The sequence below is a fragment of the Ambystoma mexicanum genome, chromosome 12 (assembly GCF_040938575.1).
Source record: "Ambystoma mexicanum isolate Mex_15411 chromosome 12, UKY_AmexF1_1, whole genome shotgun sequence".
NCBI classification, from domain to species: Eukaryota; Metazoa; Chordata; class Amphibia; order Caudata; family Ambystomatidae; genus Ambystoma; species Ambystoma mexicanum.
The window spans coordinates 610,840,098-610,856,132 of NC_090936.1; the positions used below are offsets into that span (position 1 = coordinate 610,840,098).

General features: G+C 45.8%; 1 protein-coding gene across 1 annotated transcript in view; it reads left to right on the forward strand.

The window, feature by feature from the left end:
* The window catches only part of TMX2 (thioredoxin related transmembrane protein 2), a 403,380-nt gene that overhangs the window by 194,027 nt on the left and 193,318 nt on the right, over positions 1-16,035 (forward strand). The gene's annotated exons all lie outside the window — the stretch shown is intronic.

Sequence of the window (16,035 nt, forward strand, 5' to 3'; positions counted from 1 at the left end):
GCTGAAGCCAGCCAAAGGCAAACTACACAAAGAACTGAAACCTGATGCAAACAGTGTAAAAGCCCAGATGAAACTAATAAGATATGGTGAAAAAAAAAGCCATTTTGACAAAATGTTCACCCTTGTGTGCAGCAGTGCAGCTGAGGCATCAGCCTGCAGATACATGGCAGTAGGTAGTAAAAAAAGAAACCACTGCCACCAACCATTCAAGTGAGTTAGTGTAGCAACGTTACATGAGGAATGGGTTAAAGCAATTGTTAGGTAACCCACCAGCACTCCACATAGGGTGGTGTCTGCTGGACCCATAAAGTAAAGGGAAGTAAGACATGGGGTCATTTTACTATTCTTGGGAACAGTAGTTCACAAAAGAAAATGTAGTTTATCATTAAGAGAAGTCCAGGGGACTTCTTATTGGCACTGCACAAAAGGTGCTGTGTCACTGTTATGCTTGATTTATGCTTGATTTAAAATGGCGCTGGTGCGCAATGCATTCTGAGAGCGCTCGGAGCCATGATGGATATTTACTTCATACCGCAGTGAAACGCTGCACACATTAGATTCACAGTGCTGAGACAAACATGCTTTTCCAAACCTGGTATGCAGTCAAGGTCATTTCTGCTGGGAAAGCGAACGTTGTTATGGTTTGCTACTGTTCTCTGTGGAGCGTGTTTTTAGAGAAGGGAGGCACTGCGCTTCTTGGGGGGGGGGGGGGGGGGGGGGAGCTCTCGATCGACCCAGCTGGCAACCGACGGCTGTTCCTCAACTGCACAAGTGCAATTTCCAGAATGCTCGAGAATTAACTCCCCTTTGTGGAGTGTGTATATATGCGGAAGCCCGGAGGTGGTCATGTGAGACTTCAGCCGAAAAAAAGGACGCTTACGTCCAGCCTTCCTGTGAGCTGTGGTGCTCTCGGCCTGGCTGTTCCCGGGGTCTTCCAGCCGCTTCTGGACGAGATGAGGAATCCTGTTACGCTCACGGTGATGTATTTCTTTTTGACTTCTTTACTTCTTCTGTGAACTACGTCCTGGTTATTTTTATGAATTATTTCTATGTACGTGTAAGCTTTGAATAAATAGCCGCAAAGAGCTGATTATCTTCTAAAGAGTGCGTGGTTGTGAGTTATTGTGTCTGTCTGTTTATAGTTCAAAGTATTTGCTCTATAATTGCATTGGTGATTTATGGTTGTTCTGTGCACTTTTCGGGGAGAGCAATACAGTCACAATGCAAAAGCAGATGCCTATGGAGTTTACCAGACTCCATAAAACAGTAAGGAACATAGAAAATCATAGTCGGGGAAAATACAGGAGTGAGTGAGAACGAGGTTCCGCTCACTTGGGAGTCAAAATTAAAAAGCCCGGAGTTGAGCAAAAGAGCAGGGGGGTCTCTAAGGTTAAAGGGAATCAGCATAGAAATGAAAATTCGCCCTAACAGTACATTTCTGTCGCAATTGAATTGTGTGCTTCACTGTGTGGACTCCTTGTAGACCCTTGACCCCACTCTCCTGAGAATCAATTCATGCTCTCCATTGCTACCTGTTAGGGATTTGCTTCTAAAGTCCACCAAAAGGACTTCATAAAACTCTTTAATTGGCAATACAGAGTTCCAACCTCTAGTATAAGTCTGTATACCACCAAGCTAATGGTAGTGTAGCAGAGCAGCCAGGCTGATCATAGGAGGAATTGAGGGCTGTAGGAAAGTACAATGAATTTGTAGCATACATATGGTCCAAAGAAACACACGTATGTAAAAATAATTGTTAGGGAGATTTATAATTTGTGTGCTTCATCCCCTCTTCTAGTGAGAACTCCAGCACTTTTTGCTGGACTTCTGGATCTTTTTCTTTCTATCCTGAATGAGTGGAGCCTTTTTCCACTCATTCGTTCTTATTTGCTCTGACTTTTGGAACTCTGTTGCGTTTTACCTTTACCATGGAGTCTACTTTCCTCCATATCTCTGTAAAGGCATCTGTGCTATATTTTTGCAGCAAACTGCTTCTTATGGGCAGTGTTGCTGGGAACCCTTCGGGGTTTCCTCGAAGATTCCTTCTTTATCCTCAAGTAACTACAGTTCTTAACTGAGAGAATCGCACACCCCACCTTATGTGCACTGCTAAGGGGATACCTAGTATTCCCCTTCTCTTCTCTCTGCTCCTGTGACTTTTTAGTCGCATAGACAACCTTCTAGTTATGGCTGGTGGCAGTGAACGTGTTCTACCAACTGTTCTTTTTTTGACTGCAGACTGTATTAAGTCCGATTGTGCACAATAGGGTCACCGGAGTATTAGCTTGGTGACCCCTTTATTTTTTTGCTATTTATAGTGTGGTTGTTCTTTGTTAGCTCTTCTACCATTCTGGGAGAGGGTGGCTGTCTGTCTGTCTATCTGTCCTTTGCTTTGGCAGGAAGCCTTGGGTGCCCCCGCCTAGGCTCCAGTGTGTCTGGGCAGGCAGGAAGTGGAGGAGGTGCTTTTCACTCCCCTGCTCTTTGTCTGCCTGAGTGTCTGAATGGAACCAATGCCCACTGGAGGACTGGCAGTGCTGATTGGGCAGCCACCCGCCCCTTTCTGTAAACTGCCGAGAGAGATTGCAGAGGACTGTGTACTGAAACTGAATAAAAGGTGAAGTTCCTGAGGCGAAGGGCAAGTCGACCACTGGAAACTGAAGTATCACTGTGAAGCGACCACTGCTGTCCTGACAGAGGAGCTCCAAAGAGGAGTCGTCCTTCCCTTTGGCTAGTGGGACCAACCAGCCCTGAGAGGAACTACAATCTGAGCCATCCCTTGACGTGCTGTGCCTTTCCAGAGCTGCAGACCGCGAATACAAGGAGACCTCTGACCCAATTGCAGTCCAGTCTTTGAGAGGCTGAATCCATCCAAGTCTTTGCTGAGCTCCAGGTGAACTTCCAGAGACACAATCTGACTTATCCAAGTCTCCTCACCAGAGTGCAGGACTTGACGAATGGAATTGAAGATTGACCGGGCAAGTGCAGTCTTTGTTGGTCATGAGAAAAAGGTGCCAAAACCACAGACTGACCAGAGAAGCTGAAGAAATAAAGGGGTCCTCGCTCAAGACTGCTGCTCATCACCAGACCAAGGAATCTAGAGACTGTTTTGTCGCTGCTACATAGAGGAGAATCCAGTCACAACATTTTTTTCTAACCTAAGGTATTGCTTACCTTCAACCAAGAAGTCGTTCAGAGTGTGGAGTGCAGAAAGAGGTGTCCAGGGTGTCCACTCTTACCTCTGACCCAAGCTGTCGGCTTGTGTCCCTCTTGCAAGTCCTTTAGCAGGGGCTCCAACTCTTATCCTAGAGACTGAAAGTATGCACAGGAACATTTGCTGTTCAGCAGCTTCGTAAGACTTTAAGCCCTCTCCGAACTGACTGTTACATAGTTAGTTAGGGACTGGACTTTAAAAGCGTTAGTTAAGCTCTACTGTATGACTAACCAATTATTTTCCTTCCTAAAAGACTTTGTGGTTTTGCTAACTAAATACAATTACCGTATATCCTTTTCTTTGCGCAAGTGCGCAGTTACCGCTAATCCGGTAGAACTGTCATTTGGTTTCAAACTCAAAAGTATTTATAATTATTCCAATGTATGTTGATTAAGTGTTCTAAGTATTTTCAGACCTTCCTTGTGTAAATGTAATAAATATATATTTTAATATACATTTCTTGGTGTTTCTTTAGACTACTGTACTAATTGGGTTCAGTGTACTTACCTACAACTCGCATCTTCCTCTTATGATGAGCCTGACTGCCCTGCCACTCTACCAAGGTTCCATGAGTAGTACATACTAATAAGAGTTGGGGACCTGTATACCATTGGGATACTTTTATTAGGTGTAACCTAAAGTGGACTTTAGGAAAACTCCCCTAACAACAATGGTTTATTTATGTACACGGGTAAAGATAATTCTTTCGAAAGGTAAGTACTATCATAAGCAAAACACTATATAAAACCAATACAATACTTCTCGTATGTAAACCACAGTGTAGAAGACTTATAGAATGGCAGTATGCCACTCAAGGTAAGTAAAAACCACTTTGCAGTAAACCTGGTTATAGTCGCAGTAAGCAATTCAAAGATGAGCAAGAACTCTGTAATGTTTTCTAGAATAGTATACACAATTCTAATACAAGTAAAAACCCAACATTTCCTTTTCAGAATGGCCTTATGCAATTCTAAGGTGAAGAATAATAACTTTGAGCTATTCAGTTATAGGAGTACCATGAATATACCAGACCAACACAAGTAGGTGAACAATTTACAGAGCTTGTAGTTAATTTCCAGAACAGTAGAAACTATCCGAAGGTAAGTAGGAACTTTGTAATACTTTTCAGTATAAACTTAGTTTCGGATCCTTGCGACAGAAACCACACCAACACAATGCAAGTTACTAAGCAATCTTCTCTGAGCCTAGGCTTTAGAAGTCCTTCCCGATCTAGTTTCGAGTCTTTTCAGGGTCAGATTGGATGTCAAAAAGGCAGGCATAAGCTGTGAATAATTAGTGCTGTGGTAATCTTCTGTAACAGTGAAGTAACCGTTCTTATTGGTAAAAGGGTTCAGTGACTTCGAAGGCAGCTCCCTTCATGCGCTCCAGCGTTGGTCCTTGGTGAACATAGAGGGGCGAACCCCCAACTACACAAATTACCCCCCCCCCCAGCAGCACAGGAGCGACACAACTTTAGATACGTATTACCTAGAGTCCCACACTACTTTAGGAGTGATGAAGATGAAGGTGGACTTCACACTGTAGCAGCTGTAGACCCGGTCTCCTGTTCCTTGGTCGCAGTCATGAAAGAAGTGACTCTGGATGGGATTTCACAGCAGCAGTAACGAGAAGGGACTCCCAACAAAGGATTCATTGTGCGCCAACTCGGGTCTGCAGTTTGGGCGCCTTGTCAGAGACAATGGTGAGGAACAGTTCTCGTCCGATCGATTTACCTCGCTTACTCGGTCCTGCACTCTGGTGAGGTGACTTTGAGAGGAATCATGCTTCTGGAGGTCCAGCAGGAGTCCACCAACGTTTCGGGGGAGTGAGTTAATGGGAAGAGGATGCACTGTAGGATGGTTTCAAGTCCAAGGGGATTGGCTATTTGCGGCCCAGGACGGTCACAGCACGTCATGGGGTGGCTCAAATTGCAGATCGTCTTTGGACTGATTATGCCCACCAGTCGATGGGAGGAGGTCGTCCTCTTCAGAGCTTCCCTGTCGATTTGAAAACTAGGTTAGGACCGTAGGCGTTCTTGATCGTCTTGGTCTTTGGTTCTTCTGTACCAGTGGTCGACTTGTCTTCAGATTCAGGATCCATGCCATTTATCCAGGAACCCAGCCTATTAGCACTCTTGCTACTGTCATACTTTGTGGGATGGCTGTCCTTTAAGGACAGCCAGCCTCCCAGTTGGAACTGGTTCCAGGCAGACATGCCAGAAGACAAGACTGAAGACGGAAACCAGGGAGGAGTCTGAAACTCTGCAGACACTCTGGAACCTTGGTGGGCTTCCCAGAGGATTCCTGCCCAAGACAATAGTCAAACAAGGACTTTGCCCACCCAGGACGGCAGAAGGATCAAGAAGGGACACGCACACAAACGGCAAATAAAGAATACAGCCACCAGTCTGGATGAATGGCGACCCTTTTGTGCATTACTGCGGCTGGGTTCACAGCCTGTGAGTAAACATCACACACAAGGCGGTAGAACACATCCACTACCACCAGTCATAAAGGTATGCTTGTCACTGTAACAGAAATGTCACAGTAGCAGTAGGAAAGGGGATACAGTGGATCCCCTCAGCACTCCACATAAGGGGATGTGTGCTGATCTCACAATATAAAATGTAGAGAGGATACACATTTCGAGTGTGGGTTCCCATTTATTCCTCATTTTATGATATATCCATATCTAGCTTGAGCTGCTTTGGAATATTTTTCCAGCAGGGGGCGCTGCGCCAATGCTTGTCGACTGAATGTCCCTCGAGGACCTCCGTTTCAATGTCAGTTATCACTGTAATATAGCATGCGCAGCGACCATTCCCTTCAGTTCCTTTTTTCCTCAAGAGCTTTCGCTTCCTTCGAGAAACCTATTGGAATTTGAAAAATAGGTGCATCTTTGTCGGCATCATAGGCTTCAAAATTGGGGTTTAAAAAAATGCCTAGACTACGGACCCCCATCAGGTGTGTCTGTGGTGCTTGGGATCCGATCATAAGAAATTGCAGTGTGGATCCTGCTCATTGATGGCAGTGAAAGCCCTGAAGTAAAGTAGAGGGGAAACTAGCTGCAGTTAGGTCATATAAATCCCTTTTCATGACTCAGTCGAAAAAGCAATCCTCTGAAGTCAAGGGGTAACTTTCCTCGTCGGAAGAAAGCTAAAAGATTGTGATCTAGGTGTGGGTCTCCCCACTAGTCATCGGCTTCACGACGTTAAAAGAAAAGGTGTCGCAGATCGCCGTCTTCGTCAACGAGTTCCTCCCCTGAACGGGTTGCTTGCCCAACCAAATCAGCATCATCGGCTTTATGGGAGAGATTCAGACTGAAAATGCTTCAGTTCTTGATGAATGTGGCCTCAACCCACTCGAAGAAGAGGCAAGAGTCATGCCTGTGTTGAAACCCGACAAAGATGAGGCAAAAGACAGAATCTGTGCGCTCTCGGCCCCGGGTTTCCAGGAGAAAACTCCTTGAACCTTCAGAGGTTCCATCGAATCAAGAAAAAACTCCTTTGAAGGGAAAAGATATGACGTCCTCAATGCCTAAAGACTCGACATCTTTGTCGAAAAAATCATCACGACCTCTGTTGACGAAGCCCGGCGTCGATGCATGTGACAAAATCTTCGAAAGAAGTGGAAAAAACTAGATTCTCTTCTCCCACTACCAATGAAATCATTTTCTTAAGTCCTTTCTTAAGTCACTTAGCGAATGACTATTTGAAATAATGTGAATTGTTGAACGTATTCTATGACAGTTGGAGTCTGATTTACTTTGTTGTGCCCCCCCACCACATTGCTTTTCGTGCTCCATTTATGAGGAACATGAGCTCTCATCTGATGATTCACAACCCTTTGGGTTGCAATATGGGACACAAGGTGTTCCAGAGCTCCGATATCAGAGGTGTCAAGATAAGACCTGTATGAGACTCTACAAACTGCAAGTGAGATACTTTTCACGAGACTGAGTTTGGAAGACCAGATCAGACCATGCGGATGGGTCGTACAGTAAATTGTCTAGAGTTTTTACATTTTTTTTATTTGTTTTATTGGTTTAAAAAAAAACAATGCAGCCATTGCGTACATATAACACAACACTACAACTTTTTTTCAGGATGTCACTTTCTCTCCCCAGCCCCCCCCAACTCCCCCACCCCTTGCACAGTCTATACCACTTATGTCCATTCTTGACCTTATGTGCATAAGTTGTGCCTGTTGTGTTAATGTCATACTCTAACCAGCGGTTTCAATTGGGCTCTTCCTCAGTGCCACTGAGAATTGCAGTTCTTGTAATAATTGTCTCCAGGAGTATAATTCTCTGTTTTGTTCTCCGTGGCCAAGTCGGGCTGCCTCTTGCCACACTGCAGTCTCCTCCAGTGTCAATTCTTTGAGATATTTCCACCACACCTTAGCGTCTGGACCTCTGTGCCTTCCTGCTCATTGCTATCCTGCGTTTAGCCAGGATGCATGCCACATCTTTTAGTATGCTAATATGTTTCCTAGCCTTCGGTCGCACAAATATGTCGAGACTGGCCTCGGGGGGACCCCACATCCAATATTTCTGCTTTTTCTAACCTGTGTGCCATCACCGCTCAGTATTGTTGTATTTCCCTGCAGGCCTAAAACATATGTACCATGTCTGCATCGTGAAGCCCACATTTCAGGTATTTTTGTTCTGTGGTTTTGCTGAAGCTGGCTATCCTCCTGGGTCTGAGGTATGCTCTGTGTTATATATAACTGTGTGAACTGCAATTTAGCATTTATTTCTGGACACCTGTTTATGGTATGTCAGCACTCTTCCCCACTGTTTATCTGTAATTGGTCCTTGTAGAGCCTCTTCCCAACTTTATTTAGTGTTTGCTAGCCCATTCTTGTCTTGAAACATTAGCAATTCGTATATTCTAAATACCTCGTGGCCTCCCTCTAAATTATATAGTTTTCTATTGATGCTGCCAGTTTAGGCTCTCTAGTCTGCACTAGCCATGACTTCTTCAGTTTTGCTAGGAGGGAGGCGTGTAATATGTTTTCCTTTTATGTAGACCTGTATCTGTTACTAGTGTGTTTAAAGTCTAATGGCACTTTTTCGTGTAATAGGTCTCCAATTGTAGCAATTCCTAGGGGCTCCCAGTATTTCCTAACCTGTAATCTAGCTTGCTGGCCCCTTACTTTGAGTGCTACTAATGGGATTTGGGGTGAGTAAGGTGCCTGGGCGCCCAGTAGGCGACAAGCCTTGTCCCTTATTGCCTTCCCTAGTCGCAGTAGAAGAGGGGGCTTAGTCCAATAATTCAATGGTATCCAGACTATTTCTTTCATAATAAATGGGGCACAGAATGTTTGAAGTAGGTGGGTGTCCTGCGATGGCTTGTCTGCTAACCACCCTGTGATGAACTGTAGTTGGCTCGCTATGAAATATGCCTCAAAGTTCGGTACTTTTATGCCTCTCTTGTCATATGGCCTCAGCAGTTTCGCGAGAGCTAGTCTGTTTTGGCCCTTATTCTACAGGAAGCCCCGGCATATTGTTTCCAGCTACTTGAAGAAGCTTTTAGGTATGTCATAAGGGACATTTGCGAAGTAGTGTAACAGCCTAGGGAGCACCACCATCGTCAGTAGTGCTGCTTTGCCTATCAATGATAGGGGTAGTTTAGCCCAGAAGTCCATGGACTTCTTTGTTTTCTCTACTGTCTTCATCGTTTTCTGTGTGTTTTCCATCTTGGGGTCGTACTAGATGTTAACTCCCAGATATTTAAATTTGTCCGTCGCCCATTGCACCTGCAGCACCTGTAATGTACTTGGCGTCTTTTTGTCACCCGCTAATGGGAACAAGCACGATTTCTTTTTGCTAATTGTAATAACTGATAATGCCGCGTAATGTCCCAGTATGTCTAGAATGTATTGTAAGTTAGCCTCTGGGTTTTGTAAGTAAATTAGCATGTCATCAGCATATAAGGAAATTAGATACCACCTGCCTTGCACCTCTACGCCGGCCTCCCGGTAGTCTTCCCTTACATACTCTGCCAGGTGTTCCAGGGTTAATGTGAACAATGGGGACCATGGGAATCCCTGTCTTGGGCCTCTTTTCAGCGTCCATTGCTCAGAAATCAGGTTACCTGTCATTACTCTGGCCACCGGCTTACTGTACAGCAAACGCACCCACTTTGTATATTTGGTCCTGTGCCATAGCTATTTAATGTAGCAAGCAGCCAGGGCCATCTGACCGTGTCAAAGGCCTTGACCACATCCAATGAGGCTATTGCGTAAGGGTGCTCACTATCTTTGGTGTAGTCAATGATGTGGTGCAGTCTCCGCAGGTCTTCTGTGATGTTCCTGCACGGGAGTTTTAAAAATTCTTTTTTTTTTTAATGAATTTTATTTCAACAACCAACACAAACCAAACTTACAGCGTTCATAACAATATTAATACACATCATTTTTGTCTTGTCCACTGTGTTTCACCCCTTCCCACCCTCCCCAGAAGCCTATTTTCCTTCCTGTACCGTTTCTTCATCATGTGATAGGATCTCTATGTCGATTACTTCTGGTGGGTCCTGGTCACTAGCCCCGTCCTTTGTGGGCCCAAATAATTCTGCAATTAGTCGTTTCCAGGCCATGAAGTTTCCTGCTTCATCCCTCCCTCCCCCCCCCCCCCCCAACACTACTCGCCTCTTGCCATACTGTTGTTTCCGCCTCTGCCCATTTTTGTAGATCCTTCCACCACATTTCTATTCTTGGTCTGTGACATGCTTTCCATCTCATTGCAATTTTCCTCTTCGCTAGTACATACACCAGGTCTTTCAGTTTGCTCACATGCTTTAGCTTGTGTGGTCTAGTAAACCCTCCCAGTAGGCATGCCCATGCTGTGTCTATCTCTACCTTGATCCCTTTATCTTCAATCCTGTGTGCTACTTCACCCCAAAAACATTCTATTTCTGGGCATGACCATAACATGTGTACCGTTCCAGCATTTTCTTAATTACGTTTGGGACAAGCTTGTCTCCCTGCATTTTTAAATTTAGCTATCCTTTGTGGCTTCATATACGCCCTATGAGTGATATATAACTATCTGCTGTAGCCTAGCATTTCTCGTTACTTTTTTGTGATACCGTTGAGCACGCTCCCACATCCCATCACTCATTGGGGTTCCCACTTCTTCCCAGTCTTGTCTAAGTTGTACCACTTCCATCCCCACCTTGGTCATCACCAGCTCATTTAGTCTTGATATTTCGTGCCCCTCCCCCCCTGCTATGTCGTATATCGTGTCAATGGCAGTATCAGGTTCATTCGATAGTTTGTCTTTCGACCATGTCTCTTTGATCCGCTGCACCACCCTATGATATGTAATATACTGTCCTACATGTACCCCTGTTTCCTCCACCAACCCCTCGAAGTCCCTTATATTCCCTTCTTGCCATATGTCTCCTAAAGTTGCTATCCCCACAGACTCCCAGTGCCTCCTGATCATTAATCTGAGTTGTATTTCTTTTTCCGCCAAAGCTACCAGTGGTACCTGCAAGGAGCATGGATAAGGGTCCTCCATCATTTTACAAGCTCCTCGCCATATCTCCCACCCAAGCAGCAGCATCCTCGGGCGTCCTGTTAGGCAGAAACCTGTGCAGTTCCCTCTGGGACCACTGCAAAAGATTTAGGACTACAAGTGTTTGGCAGTAAACCCACTTGGTAGCAGTCTGTACCACACAGATTCACTTGGTAGCTGTGGCTGAGCAGTCAGACTTCCCTCAAGAAGAGTTAGGCAGTATACAGAGTATTCACAATAGGTCAAAAGAACACAATAGAACAAGTAAACACTGACCAGGGCTTGGTGTAAAAGAGATATCATTATTTATTTAAAACCACATCTAGAAAAACACACAGGCACTAATAGTAAGCAATTCAAAAAAACACGGTCACTAAAAGATATACACACCCTTAGAAGAATATTAGACAAGTCTTAAGTAAAGCCCCACTTATTTTCAGACAGCGGTGAGCGCTTAACGTAGATGGCACTCTAATAATTCGTTTTTAAAAGGGAGAGAAAAACAGAGAATAAATTGAAACAGGTCCCAACACTTTTACAAGAACACAACAAGAGAGGAAGGCAAAGTAAAACCGTGAAGTTAGAGTTCAATAGGCTGGATCCACTTTAAGAGGATCAAAATGAAATGTGTCCAAGGTCACACGGTTGCAGTGCACAAAAGTCTTGAAACGGTTCAAAAAGGAGTTGGACCAAAGAAAGGGACCAGTTAGAAGGTCAAGGCGGCCAGCCCAGTCCAGAAGGTTAAGGGGTTATTATTACCTTGTAGCAATCTTTAGAAAGGGAGGCCTGGCGGACACGGTACCTTAAAGTGGTGAGAATACTCCAGCGGGGGCAGTTGTTCCTGGCAGCGGATGCAAGGCGGTGCTTCGTCCGAGGGAACAGAAGATCTCGTCGGGGAGGAAGACAGGAGTCCGTTGCACTGCCAGGGAAGAAACCAGCCGCAGAGTTTCTCAGGTAAAAGGAGCGGTCCTGCAATTCGCGGTCCAGTGGTAAGTGGCTATCCAGTTGCCGGGGTGCTTGGCCCAGGCAATTCGACCACAAGCCGGTCTGGGGTGGGAAGAGAAGAAGGTAAACTGGTTGTGCCCATCAGTCAGGGGAAGAAGCCTCTCCAGCCGGGAGACCTTCTCTGTCGTCTGGAAGTGGTGAGTCGGTTCCGCAGGGCTCCACCGGTGGTGTTGTCGTGGTAGGTCGGCTCAGCTTCTCCCTCGTCGGATTCTCAGGTCCTGTGGCGACTTCTGAAGTTCCAGTACCCAAAGCCCTGCTTTTATGCAGCATACCCCCATTCACTCAGCCTAGCTGTCAAACAAACATGCTAAGTGGTGAGCTGGCCGGCTCACCACTTGGGCCAATCACACAAGAGTGCGACTTGAGTTACCAAGGTAACTCAGTCCAGGGTGCCTAAACCCCCTCCCACACCCCCTGTGGTACCCAGACAGAGTGGCACCACTTTTGGAGGCTTCTGTGGAGAAGCCCGCCAAAAAGTGGAACAAAGGGCTCGACTTGGGTTGGAGTCACAGAAGAGAACACAAACGCCATTTTAGAATAGAGTACTGGCAAAAAATACCAACCGACGAATTAATATTAAATAAATAAACCGGCGGTATGTTCGAGGCTATGAGAATTAAATAATTAAAGTTGGTAGCCTCGAACAATGAGAAAATCCCATAGGGATATATTCGCAGTCGAATATAAAAAGTAATATCCACTGCCAAAACTCGATCAGGGGGGGGCGGAGACGTGCCCCCTCGACTAACAGACCCCGGGGCAATCGAATTGCCCCGACCAGTACGTCCACAATATGATGGTTTGTACCGGTTTCTGTTAATAATTTGGGACTAGTAAAGCCAATGGTGACTTTACATGTCCTGGGAGACAGTAGTCAGTCCCAGGGTATGGAGTCTATGGTGGGGGGGCCACTATGCCACCCCTGTGTCACTGCACGGAGGGTGCTGTGTAACACACATAGTAAAAACACATGAGACCCTATGGAGTAAAGGACCCCATAGCCCATAAAACACATCAACAGTCAAAGGAACACCATAAATCATGTCCAAGAGTGGGAGAAAAAGAGTCTCACTCTTGGCAGGAGAAAAAAACAAACTCCAGAAATCCAGCAAAGCTGCTGGGGGTTAGGCCTAAAGAGAGAATTCTCCCTAACACGTCCCTTCTTGTCTACTTTGGGTAACCACATCATCTCTTTAAGGAAGAACGGGGCACAATCTTGCTGGAACAACCTAGTCTCTGAGGTTGGCTCTTCAGAAAGCCATTTAGCTACGTACTGGAGTTGGCTTGCTATATAATAGATCTCACAATTGGGTAGTTTGATGCCTCCCTTCTCGTATGAGTTTTGCAATTTCCAAAGGGCCATCCGGTTCCTTGTCCCCTGCCAGAGGAATTCCCTGCATCTACTGCTCAATTTAGCAAAGAATCGCTTGGATATCAAGTATGGGATATTTACAAAGTAATGCAACAGTCTTGGCAGGACCACCATTTTAAGCATTGCCCCTCTGCCCATCATCGCCAGGGGAAGTTTCACCCAAAAGCTCATACTATTTTCTATGTTCCGTACAGCCTTCTCAGTATTGTGCCGGTGCTCTGCTTCTACCGTATGATATGTCTATTCCCAAGTATCGAAACGTGTTGACCTCCCATGGTATCTGAAGGATCGGTAATTGCTCTAGTGGGATTCCTTTATACCTCCCCAATGGGAACACACATGACTTTTTGGGGTTCACTGCTATACCTGAGAGCCCTGCAAATCGGTCCAGCACTTCCAGGACATACTGTAGATTTTCTTCTGGGTAGCGCAGGTACAGCAACATGTCATCAGCATATAGGGAAATTAAATGTGATTCTCCTTTAATGACAGTGCCTATTGTGTCATATTGCTGCCTCAAATATATCGTCAAAGGTTCTAAGGCCAGGATATACAGCATGGGGGACCACGGGAAACTCTGTCTGATACCTCTATCAAGCTGCCACTTCTCTGATATAACTGACCCTGTCTTCACTCTGGCCATTGGTTCACTATATAGCAATTTGGCCCATCTCAAATACTCCGGCCCTATTCCATATTTTGTCAAGGCAGCAATCAACCATGGCCATTTGACCGAGTCAAAGGCCTTAATTGCATCCAGCGACACAATTGCCCTTTCATTTGTCTCTTCGTTAGCATATTCAATGACTCGATGGAGTCGCTTAAGATTGTTGGATATGTTCCTATCAGGGACATAACCAGTTTGATCAGGATGTATTAGTTTTGTAATAACTCCTCATTCTGTTTGCCAGGACAGCCGTCAGTATTTTGCTGTCCTGATTCAGCATCGACAGGGGTCTATAGGAGCCGCACTCACCACAAGGCTTATTGGGTTTCGGGAGCGGCACAATTATCGCTTCTCTCAAGGATTCTGGTAACTTTCTGACTTCATATGATTCGTTGAGCATTTCCAGGAGTGGTGGGAGCACCTCATTGTTATACATCTTGTAGAATTTGCTGGGGAGTCTGTCGGCCCCCGAGGTCTTACAAGTGGGTAGCTGCCTCACCACCTCTTTCAGTTCTTCTAGAGTGATTGGCGCGTCTAGCTCCTCTCATTCTTCAGCGCTGATCTGTGGCAATCCTACATCCTCTAAAATGCTGCCGATTGCTTTACTGTCACTTCCCTCCACGTCCCTATACAGGGCATGGTAATAGTTTGCAAATTCTAGATTCACGTCCTCCTGGGTATCTGCTATACTCCCATTTTCTTTCACTATCGTCCTGATTACTGGTCTGGGAGTCTCATTTTTGTGTAACCATGCCAGAACTCTTCCTGGTTTATCTCCCCCCGTATGCTGTCTCTCTATATATTTTTTATAGTTCAGATTGCACAGTCTTTCCCAATATCCTGCGCATTTCTGCTGTAACCTAAACATTGCTTCATTATCATCTTTGGTGCCACCTCCCCTTTTCAACACTTCTTCTAGCTCCTTTTCAGCTTCTTGTAAGTCCGCTACTATCCCTCCTTGTAGCCCTTTGGACTTGGCTATTGCTATCCCTCTCACTACTACTTTAAAGGCTTCCCAGGGAACCCCCGCCGACTTCACACTACCCGCATTGATCTCAAAATAGCTTATTATTTCCTCCCTCATGTCTTCCCTGAAAATGTTGTCCTTTAGCACTTCCGCTCTGAGACGCCATGTCGGTATTTTCGCTCTCGGAGGTCGATACTGCCATGTCAGTATTAGCGGCGAATGGTCCGATGGGACCCTCGCCTTGTCATCTATTTGTGCTATCTCTGTTGTCAGCGCATGTGTGACAAGCACATAGTCTCATCTAGTGTGTAGATTCTGGGGAGCTGAATAATGCAAATATTGGCGATCTTGCGGATAGTGTGTTCTCCATGCGTCCTCCAACCCGAAGTCTGTTATCAAGGACTTCAGTATCCTAGCTTGCTAGCTGCTGGGGTCGGTCTATCTATTTTGGAGTCTGATCTGTCTATCCTTGGGTCTATTACGCAATTTAAATCTCCTCCCCAAATCACTGCCCCTCCCAGGCTTGCACCAAGTTTAGTATATAGGGTTCTGAAGTATGCCGCCGTATCGTCATTCGGGGCATAGGTGTTAATCACGCACATCTCCTTATTTTCCACCAATCCCTTTAATATTACCATCCTCCCGTCTGCCTCTACCGTAGATTGCAATAGTTGAAACGGTACTTGCGGCGCCACACAGGTGATTACCCCCCTAGCATACGCAGAGTATGTTGCTCCCACCACAGTCCCTCTCCACTTATTCCGGACCACCTCCAATTTATCTTTCGTCAGGTGCATCTCTTGCAGTAAGGCTATGTTCACTTTCTGTCTTCGCAAATACATCATAACCTTATTTCTTTTTAAGTAGCTATTGAGCCCTCTCACATTCCAGGTGACTACTTTAAGGTCCCCCATAGCATGTTCGGGTCTCCTCTCCTTCCCCAGGTAACTTCCAGTTCCATCGACTCTCAGATGTTCTTTTATTTTATGTAGGCTTGTTCCCCAATACAAGCATCTCTCAACTGCTAACTCTACCCCAACTCCCCGCCCTTTCCCCCTCCTTCCTTCCCAGCCCCATCACACTTCCCAACTCTTCTCCAACTTCCCCTTGCCCTCCTTCCCTCCCTAGTCCCCCTTAACAAAGAACATATCAAACACCCCAGCCCCCGCACCCCCTTTTCCCTTCCCTGCCCCAACAATGCCCCCCCCCCCCCCAACTGTTGCCCAGCTACATCCCTGGATCTCGGGCACCCCCGCACCTAGCCCTTTCTGGCAATAGCCTGTACTCGCAGC